A 15,031-nucleotide genomic window follows, 5' to 3' on the forward strand; every position below is an offset into this window, starting at 1 on the left:
ACAAGTCCTAAAATATACCACAGACCTACTCGAGGCCTCAAATCACATCAAACACCATCAAAATGTCGAATCGCACCTTAAATCAAAATCTATGAACTTTGAACCTTCAAATTCTATATCTATGCCGAAACACATCAAATCAATCCGGAGTGACTTCAAATTTTGCACACAAGTCACATCTCACATTACAGACCTATTCCAATTTCCAGAATCGGATTCTGACCCCGATATCAAAAAGTCAACTCCTCGGTCATACTTCTCGAAAATTCAATTTCCGCCATTTCAAGCCAAATTCTACTACGGACTTCCAAATAATTTTTCGGACATGCTCCTAAGTCCAAAATCACCATACGGAGCTATTGGAATCATCAAAACTCTATTCCAAGGTCGCTTACACATAAGTCGATATCCGGTCACTATTTTAACTTAAGCTTTAAACCTTAGAACTAAGTATTCCAATTTATTCCAAAAACTCACCGGACCCGAGCCAATTAACCCGGTAAGTCATAAAATAATTGTAAATAATAAATTGAGCTGTAAATGGGAAAACAGAGCTGTAATACCCAAAACAACCGGCCGGGTCGTTATATGGGGCCGGTTGTACTCATACTACACTTTGCACTTCTTGTGCAGATTTTAGAGTTGGTCCCACCGGCGTACCATAGACTTGCACGGATTCAGCTACCCAGAGGAGACTTGAGGTATAACTGCACAACGTCCGCAGTTTTCAAGTCCTCTTATACCTTATCTTAGTTGTGTATTATCTCTCAAACAACTTGAATTTTATTCAGACCTTTATTTGTATTATTCAAGTAGCTCGTGCACTCGTGACACCAAATTCGGGGATGTATTTGGATGATTATGTTTTTATGGTCTACGTACTTTATTTCAGTAATTGACTTCCGTTTAATTTGATTTGTTTAAAAATAATTAATATTATTCTAACGTTGGCTTGCCCAGCAAGTGAAATGTTAGGCGTCATCACGGTCCCGAAGGTGGAAACTTCGGGTCGTGATAGAAAATGTTCTAAACTCTAGTGAACTCGGTGTCGCAACGCTACAATAGTTACCTAGGTTAATTAAGCACCAGTCAGATTAGGTTCATGCATGTCATCCCATTTAAACCTTACAATAATGGTGACAAAATGAATAAAAATAATTATTTATTTATATTATCCACTAAAAATGAGTTGGATAATGATTTTTTTTTTAAAATGAGACAAATAACGATAAGATTCATATTATCCACTTAAAAAGGGATAACCAATGAATTTAACTTTTACATTTGTCAAGATTCAAATTGAGGGTTTCTCAAGTTTGGGAGACTAGGAATTCTCCAAAATAGTAATCATATTCAAGAGGCCATGAATAATATGGATATCCACATAATTATCGTCCGGTTAACCCATTTTTTGTCCGTATTAAATATGGTCAGGTCGAATATTTTATCTGTTTTCTATCCGACCCGACCGGTCCGTTTGTCGCCCCTGCTTACACATTGAAGAATATCCATATTTGGATGATTATATTAGTCATCTTCCCAACATGTAGAACTGGCTTTATAGCCATGATTGAAATTACAGCTAGATATTTCTATTATATAGAAAATGCTTGTTGGTCGACCAAGGGCATAAATGACATTTCACTTTTCCATTTATGTTTTTATGCATAATGTCACGCCCCAAACTAGGGGAGGCACGACTGGCACTCGATACTATATTCGATCGAGTTAGCCACTAAACATACTAGCTAACTAGACTGGGGGCCCAAAAGATCGGGCAGCACAACATCTGAAATACTAAGCCTGGACCGTAAGGTTATGACATGAATAACAATAAGCCATATAAACATAGGTAGACAAGCCAAAATAATAAAATACTAGCTGGCCGACGAGGCCGCGACTGAAGACATACATGCCTACACACCTATATATACATGCCAAGCCTATGGGCTGGAGACTGAAAGCAGCAAAAAAAGAAACCCAGAATATTGTGTCCATAATAGCCTCTAAGATTGTCATAAGCACTGTCGGGATAAGGCCCCAACTATACCCAAACTGTACAATAAAAGTAACCATCCTATGAAAGCTCCAGGAAGAGGTGGAGCTTACCAACTCACAGCTGAACCCCAAAATCCTAGCGGAGGGGTCGATCAGAGTCCTTACCTGGACCTGCACGCACGAAACAAAATGCAGTGTCCCCAGGCAATGGGACATCAGTACGAATAAAAATGTACTGGTATGTAAGGCAGAAAGAGAATCATACATAGCTGATATAAAAAGGTAATAAAGATACCACCTGACACTGAAACTCTGATAGCCTCCATAGCCGACATCTGACCTCATAGTAATAAAATATGCATGGTATGCTCGTGTAATCGTATGTCGTGAATACATATATATTGATATAAATGCATGACATACCCAACCAAATGCTAGCAATGGCGGTCTCTCCCGGTAGCTAACCGGTATCATATTGCCAACCTGTGGCCATCTGTACAATATATATAGTCTTTCGGGCAAATAGGCCCCTTACCTCCGATTATAGCTCGAAGTCCATGCATAATATGTCATGTATGATATGAACTTTGAATGCACATAATAGGCCATAACAAGAACTTAGCCAACCTTGGCTCATTGGTACTCTTATTCTCATAATCTCATAATCACCTTCGTATCGCATACAAATGTCTCGTGGAACCTCATATCTTTTTTAATAAGTTTGAAAACTTAACTCGACTTTTAGAAAGATAACTTAACTCTGAATATGTTCATAAAAAGCTTAAGGTGCTTCACTTAATCCTTATACCTGATTTCTTGATAATTAGTAAAAGAAAGTATTTCAAAAAAAAATCAAATGTTTTAGTAGTTTAAACATAAAAATTATATTTGAAAATTTTGAAATCGACGTGTCACTTTAGAGATTTTAAAATACACTTTAACAAGGAAGAAGGACTGATCGCAATTACTAAATGCCTTTATTTTTAAGTCACACAACCCAAAGACGAATAAGAATTCATATATATGGACATATATTTAAGAAAGCCGATAAAATGACATATATAGATGTCGAATACCCTTCTTAACCGAACGAGTGGAATATCAACCTAATAGCATCATGAAAATACTTCAGCTACGATACCAATGCCTTTCACAGAAGGTCTTTCTAGTAACAGAATAGTAAAATATCACATTTGGCGTCTTAGGAATTTTCCAAAATTCGTGCTAAAAGGAAGGACGAAGCTTAGCCTTAACATACCTCTCTAACGAACGTCCGAATGCCTGTAGTTCCTTCACGAAAGTTGTTCCTTACGTCCTAAGCTTCGAAACCACTATATATATGCAGCTTATATGCACATATAAACTGTTCATAAATGAGTTTAAATTGGCAGATTTGCCATATGACCCTAACTTGACGAAACGCCCGTAGAACTTTGTAAAAACGATCATAAAAGAGTCCCAAGATGATTACCTTGGCAAACCAAGTATAAATCCTGAAGAACCAGAAAGAACAACAGTTTCCTATCTTCCAAAAATAGCTCCAAACACAGCTAATAGAAGGGGAAAACGATTGCAAAGCGTAGAGATTGCGCTTCTAGGCACGGGGGCAAACTTTAACGATATAAATCGTTAAAAACGCACCTTAATCACTCAAGAACACCATGAAACCCTCTCTTAATCTTTCTCACTGTTTTGGGACGAAGATGAAATATTTTGGGGTTTTAAAAGTCGGATTTTCCGACTTATACCACTTGTTTGACCCGACCCGGTTCGCGACCCGATTGCAGCCCGTATAGTCCGCGGTAAAACAGTCATACCTTTTTACTTCAATGTCGGTTTCATGTGAGATTTCTTTGGTTGCAAACTAGACTCGTAGACCTTCGATTTGGCAGGTTGTGGGTTCCATAACGATTTATATATTGGGAGAAATGATCTGATACATTTGACCCAAAGTTTAGAAAATTTATTAGAGAAATTTACGATAACTTTTGCCGACCTTTATTTCGCAACTTGCTTGACTCCAAAACTTAACATGTGACCAGTGTGATATTATAATACCTCATAACACATTATTCTTAGCATATTATACACTCTTAGTCTTATCCCACAGGTGCAAGTTAACTTAAACCTTCCGAACGCGCGGGGTGCTACCCGAGCCATTTCTTTAACCATGAACCTTTGTTTAAGGGATTCCTTTGACTTAAAGCTTTAGTTTAGTTCCTTGATATTACCACACATTTTCAGTCTTATTCACCCAATGTGCTATACCCAATTATATTTACCTAATATAACCACGCCACGTTACGTATATTACGTAAAAGAAGAGAGAAACACCTGGGGTCTCACAGTCTCCCCCCCTTAAGAACATTCGTCCGCGAATGGGTCAAGTCAATTCCTTGGTTTCATTTCTTGTCCGCTAATACGTTATTTGCGAGGCTATATTTGTTACATTTGCAAAGCATAAATCAAATTCTGAAGATTCCAACTACTAGGCTTCGTATAGCTATCTCGCAATAAAATAATTTAAATTGCACTTTCAAGTCATTTAAAATCCAATTAAGTTGCTGTAAAGAAATAATTGGCAATTATTTAAATGCGACTCACCTTAAGTCGTAAATAGGTGGGGGTACTTCTTCCTCATTTCCTCCTCAGCTTCCCAGGTCATTTCCTCGATGTTGTTATTTCGCCATAACACTTTCACGGAAGCCACTTCTTTAGTTCGAAGCTTCCTTACCTGCCGATCTAAAATAACTACTGGTACCTCTGCATAAGATAAGTCTTCAGCAATGTGAATATCCTCAATGGGCGTAATACGTGAAGGATCTCCAATGCACTTCCGCAACATAGATACATGAAACACAGGATGGACTGCTTCCAATTCTAAAGGCAAATCAAGCTCGTACGTCACCCTACCAATCCTCCGAATAATCTTATACGGTCCAACATACCTGGGGCTGAGCTTCCCCTTCTTTCCAAATCGCATGAGGCCCTTCATAGGCGATACTTTCAGGAAAACCCAATCATCTACATCAAACTCTAAGTCTCATCGTTGAACATCTGCATAAGACTTTTGCCGATTTTATGCTGTACGCAGCCGGTCTCTAATAAGTTTTACCTTTTCCATTGCTTGCTGGACTAAGTTAGGACCTAGCAACTCTGCTTCCCCGACCTCGAACCAACCGATCGGCGACCTACACTTCCGCCCGTATAGTGCTTCGTAAGGAGCCATCTGAATACTAGCTTGGAAGCTGTTATTATAAGCGAACTCAATAAGAGGTAGATGATCATCCCAACTTCCTTTAAAATCTAGCACGCAGGCACGTAACATATCCTCAACTGTCTGAATAGTACGCTCTGCCTGTCCATCAGTTTGCAGATGAAAAGCAGTGCTAAGATTTACCTGCGTGCCTAGACCCTTCTGAAAAGATTTCCAAAAATATGCTGTAAATTGAGCCCCTCGATCAGAGATAATAGATAATGGCACTCCGTGAAGGCGAACAATCTCTCGAATGTAAAGCTTGGCATAATCCTCGGCTGAATATGTCGTCCTGACTGGCAGGAAATGAGCAGATTTTGTAAGCCTATCAATAATTACCCAAATAGAATCATACCTCCGTGGAGTACGAGGCAAACCAGTGATGAAGTCCATATTTATCATGTCCCATTTCCATAATGGAAGCTCAATACACTGAGTTAGGCCTCCAGGCCTCTGATGTTCGGCTTTAACTTGCTGGCAGTTGGGACATTGGGCTACCATCTCCGCGATATCTTTTTTCATTCCATTCCACCAATAGATCTGTTGAAGGTCCCGATACATCTTTGTCGCTCCGGGATGAACTGCATATCTAGAATAATGGGCCTCCGAAAGAATCTTGGCACGGAGCTCTCCTATTGACGGTACACATAAGCGGCCCTGGTATCTAAGGACTCCATCTCCAGTTAGCTCAAATAAAGGTTGTCGCTGCTGTGGAATACTTTCCCTCAGTTTTATAAGCTCAGGATCCTCGTGTTGTCGCTCTTTCACTTCAGTAACAAAAGAAGATTTTGCCGTATTCTGAACGAGAATGCGTCCACCCTCTGCATCTACCAAACGCACCTGCAAACTAGCTAGCTGGCATAGATATTTGGTCATCTTGACCTTATCAGCTTCAACGTGGCTTAGACTGCCCATGGACTTCCGGCTAAGGGCATCAGCAACAATATTAGCTTTGCCGGGATGATATAAAATATCAACATCATAGTCCTTTAGTAATTCTAGCCATCCTCTTTATCGTAGGTTCAGCTCCCTCTGTTTAAATAAATACTGAAGGCTCTGGTGGTCGGTGAAAACATCAATATGAACCCCATATAGATAATGCTGACAAATCTTTAGGGCAAATACAACTGCGGCTAACTCAAGATCGTGCGTAGGATAGTTCTGTTCATGTTTTCATAACTGTCTGGAGGCGTACGCGATAACCTTACCATGCTGCATAAGAACACAACCTAGGCCAATTCTCGAGGCATCACAATATACAACATAACCCTCGGTGCCATCCGGAAGAGTCAAGACAGGTGCCGTAGTAAGCCTTTTCTTTAGTTCCTGAAAACTTTGTTCACATGCCTCAGTCCACTGAAACTTAGCTCCCTTATGTGACAGTTTCATCAATGGTGCAGAGATAGAGGAAAATCCCTCCACAAACCTTCGGTAATACCCTGCCAAGCCTAAAAAGCTACGAACCTCTGTCGGATTCAAGGGCCTCGGCCAAGTCATCACAGCTTCAATCTTTTGGCCATCAACCTTGATACCATCGCCGGTAATAACATGACCAAGAAAAGCTACAGAAGTTAGCCAAAATTTACATTTAGAGAATTTAGCATATAACCTGTAGTCCTGGAGAGTCTGCAATACAGCTCGCAAGTGGTCCGCATGCTCGGCTTCCGATCGCGAATATATCAGGATGTCGTCAATAAACACAATCACAAATTCATCCAAGAATGGTTTGAATACCCGGTTCATAAGATCCATAAAGGCTGCTGGGGCATTTGTAAGCCTGAAAGACATGACAAGGAATTCAAAATGGCCATACCTCGTCCTAAATGCTATTTTTGGGATATCAATATCCCTGACTCGTAGCTGATGATAACCGGATCGCAAGTCGATCTTCGAAAAGCATTTGGCACCTTGTAACTGGTCGAACAAGTCATCAATCCATGGAAGAGGATACTTATTCTTGATAGTGACTTTATTTAGTTGCCTGTAGTTAATGCACATCCGCAAGGACCCATCTTTCTTTCGAACAAAGAGCACTGGAGCACCCCATGGGGATGTACTTGGCCTAATAAAGCCTTTATCGAGCAAGTCCTTTAGTTTTTCCTTCAATTCCCTTAGCTCTGCAGGAGCCATTCTGTAGGGAGGAATGGAAATCGATTTCCCTTTCGGGGGGAATTCCTGGAAGCTCGTCAGGGAATACCGTCGGGAATTCATTCACAATAGGAACCGACTGAAGAGTCGCTGGCTCCTTATCTATATCCCTAACATGAACCAGATGGTATATACAACCTTTAGCAATAAACTTCCGAGCCCTAAGGTATGAAATAAACTTACCCTTGGGCGTGGCTGCATTACCTTTCCATTCAAGGACAGCTCACCAGGAAAATGAAATCGGACCAACTTTGCACGACAATCAATATTAGCATAACAAGCTGCCAACCAATCCATACCCATAATGACATCGAAGTCTAGCATAACCAATTCAACTAAATTAACAGAGGTTGGACAGTCATTAATTAACACTGTACAATCTCGATAGACATGATTAGCTACAATAGAGTCGCCAACTGGCGTAGATACCTCAACTGGCTGTGGCAACAACTCAGATCTCATGTCAAGCTTACCAGCAATAAATGGAGTAATATATGAAAATGTAGAGCCGGGATCCATCAATGCATAAATGGCATGAGAATGTATTGTCAATATACCTGTGACAACATCTGGGGATGCCTCTGAATCCTGTCGGCCTGTGAGTGCATAAAAGTGGTTTTGGCCACTACTATAACCTGAGGTGTCTCCTCCACCTCTCCCCCTACCACAGCCCTGAGTAGACTGTGGACCTGGTCGGGGAGCACGGACTGAGGGCGAAGAGGCTGCTATGAATCCTGAAGGCTGAGCTGGTGTACCTCTGCCTAACCTCGGGCACCGGCTAATATAATGTCCTGTCTGCCCATAATGAAAACATGCACTCGAACCCTGTCTACATTGCCCGGTGTGCAGCTTACCGCACTGAGTACATGGAGGAGTAAGCTGTCTCATCTGTGCAGAACGCTCCTGTCGACGGCCCTCAGGCTGGCCTAAGCTCTGCCCCGGTCCTGACTGAATATAACGATCAAACCGCTGGCCCTGCATCTGTGGTGGGAAACTACCTGCTGACCGAGGTGGATATCGATGGAGTGGGGGCCTAAAATCAACTCGTGGCTCCCTATAAGACCCCATAGTACGAGCCCTCTTACTCTGCTCCCTATCCCTGCGAGTATCACGAATCCGACGGGAAAGGTCCTCTGTAGTCTGAGCGAAAGCCTGTATGCGGGAAATATCTACATCATCCGATAGGGATGCAACCCTACAGTCTCTAATCAGATGATCCCCCAAACCATCCACATAATGATGAACTCTAGCCCTCATGGTACGTACTATATCTGGTGCATACCTTGCCAAAGAATTAAACTTATGGCTATAATCTCTTACACTCATATCCCCCTGCTTTAGGCTAAGAAACTGGTCAAGACGGGCCTCCCGAACCTCCCGTGGCAAATAATGGGCTAAAAAAGCCTCAGAGAAGTCCTCCCACTCTGCTGGCGGAGCATCAGGTCCTCTAGATCTCTCCCATGCCTCATACCATAGGACAGCTACATCACGTAGTCGAAAAGAAGCCAACTCCACAACCTCGGTGACAGAGGCATGCATCACCCTCAATACTCTATACATATGGTCTATAAAGTCCTGGGGATCCTGTAAATAATGGAGGGGCCAAGTGAAGAAACTCTCGTACCGTCGAGCTTCCTATCCGATCTCTCCGGGTATCTGCTCCTGACTCTAGTTGTCACTCATGAATAGAAACCATCCTAGTCAGCAACTAAACAGCCTCCCTCATCCCCTGCTCCCCAGTCTCTGATGGGGGAACAATAGGTGCTGGAGGTCCTGTGTCTCTAGCTGCCTCAGGTACCAATGGAACTGGTGAGGCTGGGGGAACTGCATCTCCCTGGGCTCCAACAAGTGCTGGGGAAGCTGAAACTAGGGGTACTGGAGACTCACTGTGAGCCTCTAAGGGAAATCTATCCCTCTGACCCGGTGGGGAATGACTGGTACCTTCTCCCGGATCCATACCTATCTCTCGCTGTGCCATCTCCTGAGCGTAGGTAGCCTGTTAGATAGGAAACACAAAGCACGATTTAGATTTCATATGTTCTTATAACTTCGCTCTATAGCACGATCTATTAATTGAAAGAAATGTAACCATTCCTAAATGCCTCATAGCCTCCTGATTATAAGTGTGGTGCACAACACACCCATAAGCAAGACTCTACTAGACACGGCTTGTGGACTCCTTGGGATACGACCTGCTCTGATACCAAGTTTGTCACGCCCCAAACTAGGGGAGGCACAACTGACACTCGATACTGTATTCGATCGAGTTAGCCACTAAACATACTAGCTACTTAGACTGGGGGCCCAACAGATCGGGCACCACAATATCTGAAATACTAAGCCTGGACCGTAAGGTTATGACATGAATAACAATAAGCCATATAAACATAGGTAGACAAGCCAAAATAATAAAATACTAGCTGACCGACGAGGCCACGACTGAAGACATACATGCCTACACACCTATATATACATGCCAAGCCTATGGGCTGGAGACTGAAAGCAGCAAAAAAAGAAACCCAAAATATTGTGTCCACAATAGCCTCTAAGAGTGTCATAAGCACTGTTGGGATAAGGCCCCAACTATACCCAAACTGTACAACAAAAGTAACCATCCTATGAAAGCTCCAGGAAGAGGTGGAGCTTACCAACTAACAGCTGAACCCCGAATTCCTAGCGGAGGGGTCGATCAAAGTCCCTACCTGGACCTGCACGCACGAAACAAAAATACAGTGTCCCCAAGCAACGGGACATCAGTATGAATAAAAATGTACTGGTATGTAAGGCAGAAAGTAGAATCATACATAGCTGATGTAAAAAGGTAATAAAGATACCACCTGACACTGAAACTCTGATAGCCTCCATGGCCGACATCCGACCTCATAGTAATAAAATATGCATGGTATGCTCGTGTAATCGTATGTCGTGAATACATATATATTGATGTAAATGCATTACATACCCAACCAAATGCTAGCAGTGGCAGTCTCTCCCGGTAGCTAACCGGTATCATATTGCCAACCTGCGGCCATCTGTACAATATATATAGTCTTTCGGGCAAATAGGCCCCTTACCTCCGATTATAACTCGAAGTCAATGCATAATATGTCATGTATCATATGAGCTTTGAATGCACATAATAGGCCATAACAAGAACTTAGCCAACCTTGGCTCATTGGTACTCTTATTCTCATAATCTCATAATCACCTTCGTATCGCATACAAATATCTCATGAAACCTCATATCTTTTTTAATAAGTTTGAAAATTTAACTCGACTTTTAGAGAGATAACTTAACTCTGAATATGTTCATAAAAAGCTTAAGGTGCTTCACTTAATCCTTATACCTGATTTCTTGATAATTAGTAAAAGAAAGTATTTCAAAAAAAAAAAATTAAATGTTTTAGTAGTTTAAACATAAAAATTATATTTGAAAATTTTAAAATCGACATGTCACTTTAGAGATTTTAAAATACACTTTAACAAGGAAGAAGGACTGATCGCAAATACTAAATGCCTTTATTTTTAAGTCACACAACCCAAAGACGAATAAGAATTCATATATATGGACATATATTTAAGAAAGCCGACAAAATGACATATATAGATGTCGAATACCCTTCTTAACCGAACGAGTGGAATATCAACCTAATAGTATCATGAAAATACTTCAGCTACGATACCAATGCCTTTCACAGAAGGTCTTTCTAGCAACAGAATAGTAAAATATCACATTTGGCGTCTTAGGAATTTTTCAAAATTCGTGCTAAAAGGAAGGACGAAGCTTAGCCTTAACATACCTCTCCAACGAACGTCCGAATGCCTGTAGTTCCTTCACGAAAGTTGTTCCTTACGTCCTAAGCTTCGAAACCATCATATATATGCAGCTTATACGCACTTATAAATAGTTCATAAATGAGTTTAAATCGGCAGATTTGCCATATGACCCTAACTTGATGAAACACCCGTAGAACTTTGTAAAAACGATCATAAAACAGTCCCAAGATGATTACCTTGGCAAACCAAGTATAAATCCTGAAGAACCAGCAAGAACAGCAATTTTCTATTTTCCAAAAATAGCTCCAAACACAGCTAATAGAAGGGGAAAACGATTGCAAAGCGTAGAGATTGCGCTTCTAGGCACGGGAGCAAACTTTAACGATAGAAATCGTTAAAAACGCACCTTAATCACTCAAGAACACCATGAAACCCTCTCTTAAGCTTTCTCACTATTTTGGGACGAATATGAAATATTTTGGGGTCTTAAAAGTCGGATTTTCCGACATACACCACTTGTTTGACCCGACCCAGTTCGCGACCCGATTTTAGCCCGGACAATCCGCGGTGAAACAGTCATAACTTTTTATTCCAATATCTGTTTGATATGAGATTTTTTTGGTTATAAACTAGACTCGTAGACCTTCGACTTGGTAGGTTGTTGGTCCCATAACTCTTTATATATTGGGAAAAATGATCTGATACAGTTGACCCAAAGTTTAGAAAATTTATTAGAGAAATTTACGATAACTTTTGCCGACCTTTATTTCGCAACTTGCTTGATTCCAAAACTTAACATGTGACCAGTGTGATATTATAATACCTCATAACATATTATTCTTAGCATATTATACACTCTTAGTCTTATCCCACAGGTGCAAGTTAACTTAAACCTTCCGAACGCGCGGGGTGCTACCCGAGCCATTTCTTTAACCATGAACCTTTGTTTAAGGGATTCCTTTGACTTAAAGCTTTAGTTTAGTTCCTTGATATTACCACACATTTTCAGTCTTATTCTCTCAATGTGCTATACCCAATCATATATACCTAATATAACCACGTCACGTTATGTATATTACGTAAGAGAAGAGAGAAACACCTGGGGTCTCACACATAAACTGCGTGGCTTGCCCTAAACTGAATTGCCACGTACCCTACTCTATTTTACTTTCTTTGTGGCTCTAAATTTTCCGTTCATTGCCTTCCACCGTGTCTGCGACTTTTTTCCCCTATGCCGTAGGAAGCTTTTTGTATTATCCTTCGTATACAATATAGTTGCTCCTGGTACTGGGCTATTCTTACAGTTCTTTTAGGCTACTTTCGCTTGGAGATTTATGTTGTTCCACTGCTTCTGATCCGTGAAGGTTACTGATATTATATTCTATCTCCTTTTCTTATTTCTCCTTGCTTTCAAAGTCCAAATCTGCATTCATAGTTTTGATTCGGATGAATAGTCATTAGTAATTTAGTATAGAGGAGTAAGACAGAGAGAATCTTAGAGATGAAAGACTGGAAAGAAGGTAAAGATTAATTACAAACTGAAATAGCATAGTTGAAATGCAAACTATTGCATAAAGTTTTTTTGATTCTTGAATTTGATTCTTTTTTTTTTTATGGTAGAAAAAAGTTTTGTATCACATATTTGATTCTGCCAACCAATTCCTTCATATTGTCATTCCAAGAAAATAAATAAATTGAGATACTTAAAAATTTGAAGAAAATTAAACGAAAAGAACATAAGCATGTAATGGGCCATTGAAAAAAATTAAAATCGGGAAGGAAGAAAACTAACTCAAACTCAACATCCATTACCATTTTAAGATGTAGTATGAGTATTAAGCCTTTTCAATCCATCTTCAACTATCTTATTCTCTTATCATCCACCTTCTTCTTACCGTGATTGCAGAGTACTTTTTTGTCCAAACATATAAGCAGTCGCAAAGAAATAAAAAATGAATAGAACCGGAAAAATAGAGTTTTTTGAAAAAGAATATTAATAATGTCGAAAGAACATTAGGATTTGTCTTTTCTCAGTCAATAAATGAATTTTCAAGACAATAATAAGTCATCAACTATGTACAAAAGAGAGAACCATCTCATGTGTGTACTATATATAGAGTCTATTTTTATAATTTTACTCCGCCTATTAGAGTACCCGTTGCAATGTGATGCTTTGTTTGTGCTAAAATAATATATTCTTATATCTGCAAATAGGCCTTTCTTTAATCATAAAGGGTCTTTATTGTGGGGCTTAGTCCCGACAATTGTATATTTACTTAATGATGTTTGGCATATAGGAATGGATTAAAAAAAATTCCTTCTTAATCTAGCTTACTTATAATAAAATTGTATTGATGCTATTGGATAAGCGGAAAAGTGGATTCATTATCGACAACTACTAAATCACCTTTAGTTATCTTTGAAAACTAAAATGTATAGATGATAATAAATATTCTATGGCTATGTTTTTTTTTATAACTATAGTTACTTGATGCTCTGAGAATTCCTTTGAAAGCAATAATGGCTACTTTAGTTGCTTAGACAATTATTTGTGATCCATTTAGTTCGCACATTATTAAGTTATGAATGATTTTTCCTGCTGTGTATTTCTCCTAATAGTAGTCATCATATGATGTGCTGCCGAGAGTTTTTCTGCTGCTGAGAGTTTTTCATCACTAAGAAGTATCAATGTCATGTTCCTGCTGCTCTTATCTTCCTTTTTTGGTTGAGAATGGTAACAAACTCTTACTTTGTTGTTCCAATGTTATATGAAAGGACATCCCGGTGTACTAAACTCCCGTTATGCGCGAGGTCTGGGGAAGGGTCGGACCACAAAGATCTATTGTACGCAACTTTACCCTGCATTTCTACAAGAGGATGTTTCTACTGCTCGAACCCGTGACCTCCTGATCACATGGCAACAACTTTAATTGATAATGTTAAATGGTTGTGCTTTATATTTCATATCATATTATATAGAAGGGTGTACTTTAGGAATAAATATTAAGATTAGAAATTTAGACTATTAAATAAAGATTTTTTATGAAACGCTTGAAAATAAATGTCTAACCGTACAAAACCCAAGTTGAGCAAACAACAACGTCCATATCTTGGCTTTGAGATGTTAGTAATCGAACCCCACACCTCAGACAATATCAAATCGTAATTTTGTAAATTATTTTACTCTTTTAGTGTATGTACTCTTTTGCTTAACCTCCGTGAAAATCAGTTGGATGGAACATCAACCATTAGCTTTCTCCAACCTGGTTAATAATTTGATTTGCGAGTCATCAAAACTCACATGTCATGGGTAATTATTTATATTTCTCTAAATATTGTTAGCAAAAGTGATATTGATTATATGATGTCTTTTCGTAGCTCACGTATACTTGTGTAGGACTATGCAAGTTTATGCAGAATATCCTGTAAGGCTCAAAATAGCTCACGTATACTTGATGGATGATTTTTAAGATACCACATTTATTATATAACTGATAAATATTGAAGGTAATTTTTTCATGACCCGAAGATATTAGTTGATGTGTATATATATCATCATGCAATTTTTACTTTTAATTTTGTCTGTCTCTATTCTTTTGCATATTGGAATTTTAACCATACATTATCATGAAAATTATTAATTGAATTTGATTTCTTAGTTGCAATGTAAAGTAAAGCTGCAGTAGAATCCAAATGTTGGGACTCTGAATTAATTGCTCTTCCAAAAATGTGTCTGTAAAGTATATATGCTAAAGTTCATGCATGGACATGAATATACAGAATGATTCTTGCTTTACCTTTATGTGAACTAATTGGGAAATGAATCACTTTATCTAATAAAAGCTAACATGT

Source organism: Nicotiana tabacum, chromosome 13 (genome assembly GCF_000715075.1).
Source record: "Nicotiana tabacum cultivar K326 chromosome 13, ASM71507v2, whole genome shotgun sequence".
NCBI classification, from domain to species: Eukaryota; Viridiplantae; Streptophyta; class Magnoliopsida; order Solanales; family Solanaceae; genus Nicotiana; species Nicotiana tabacum.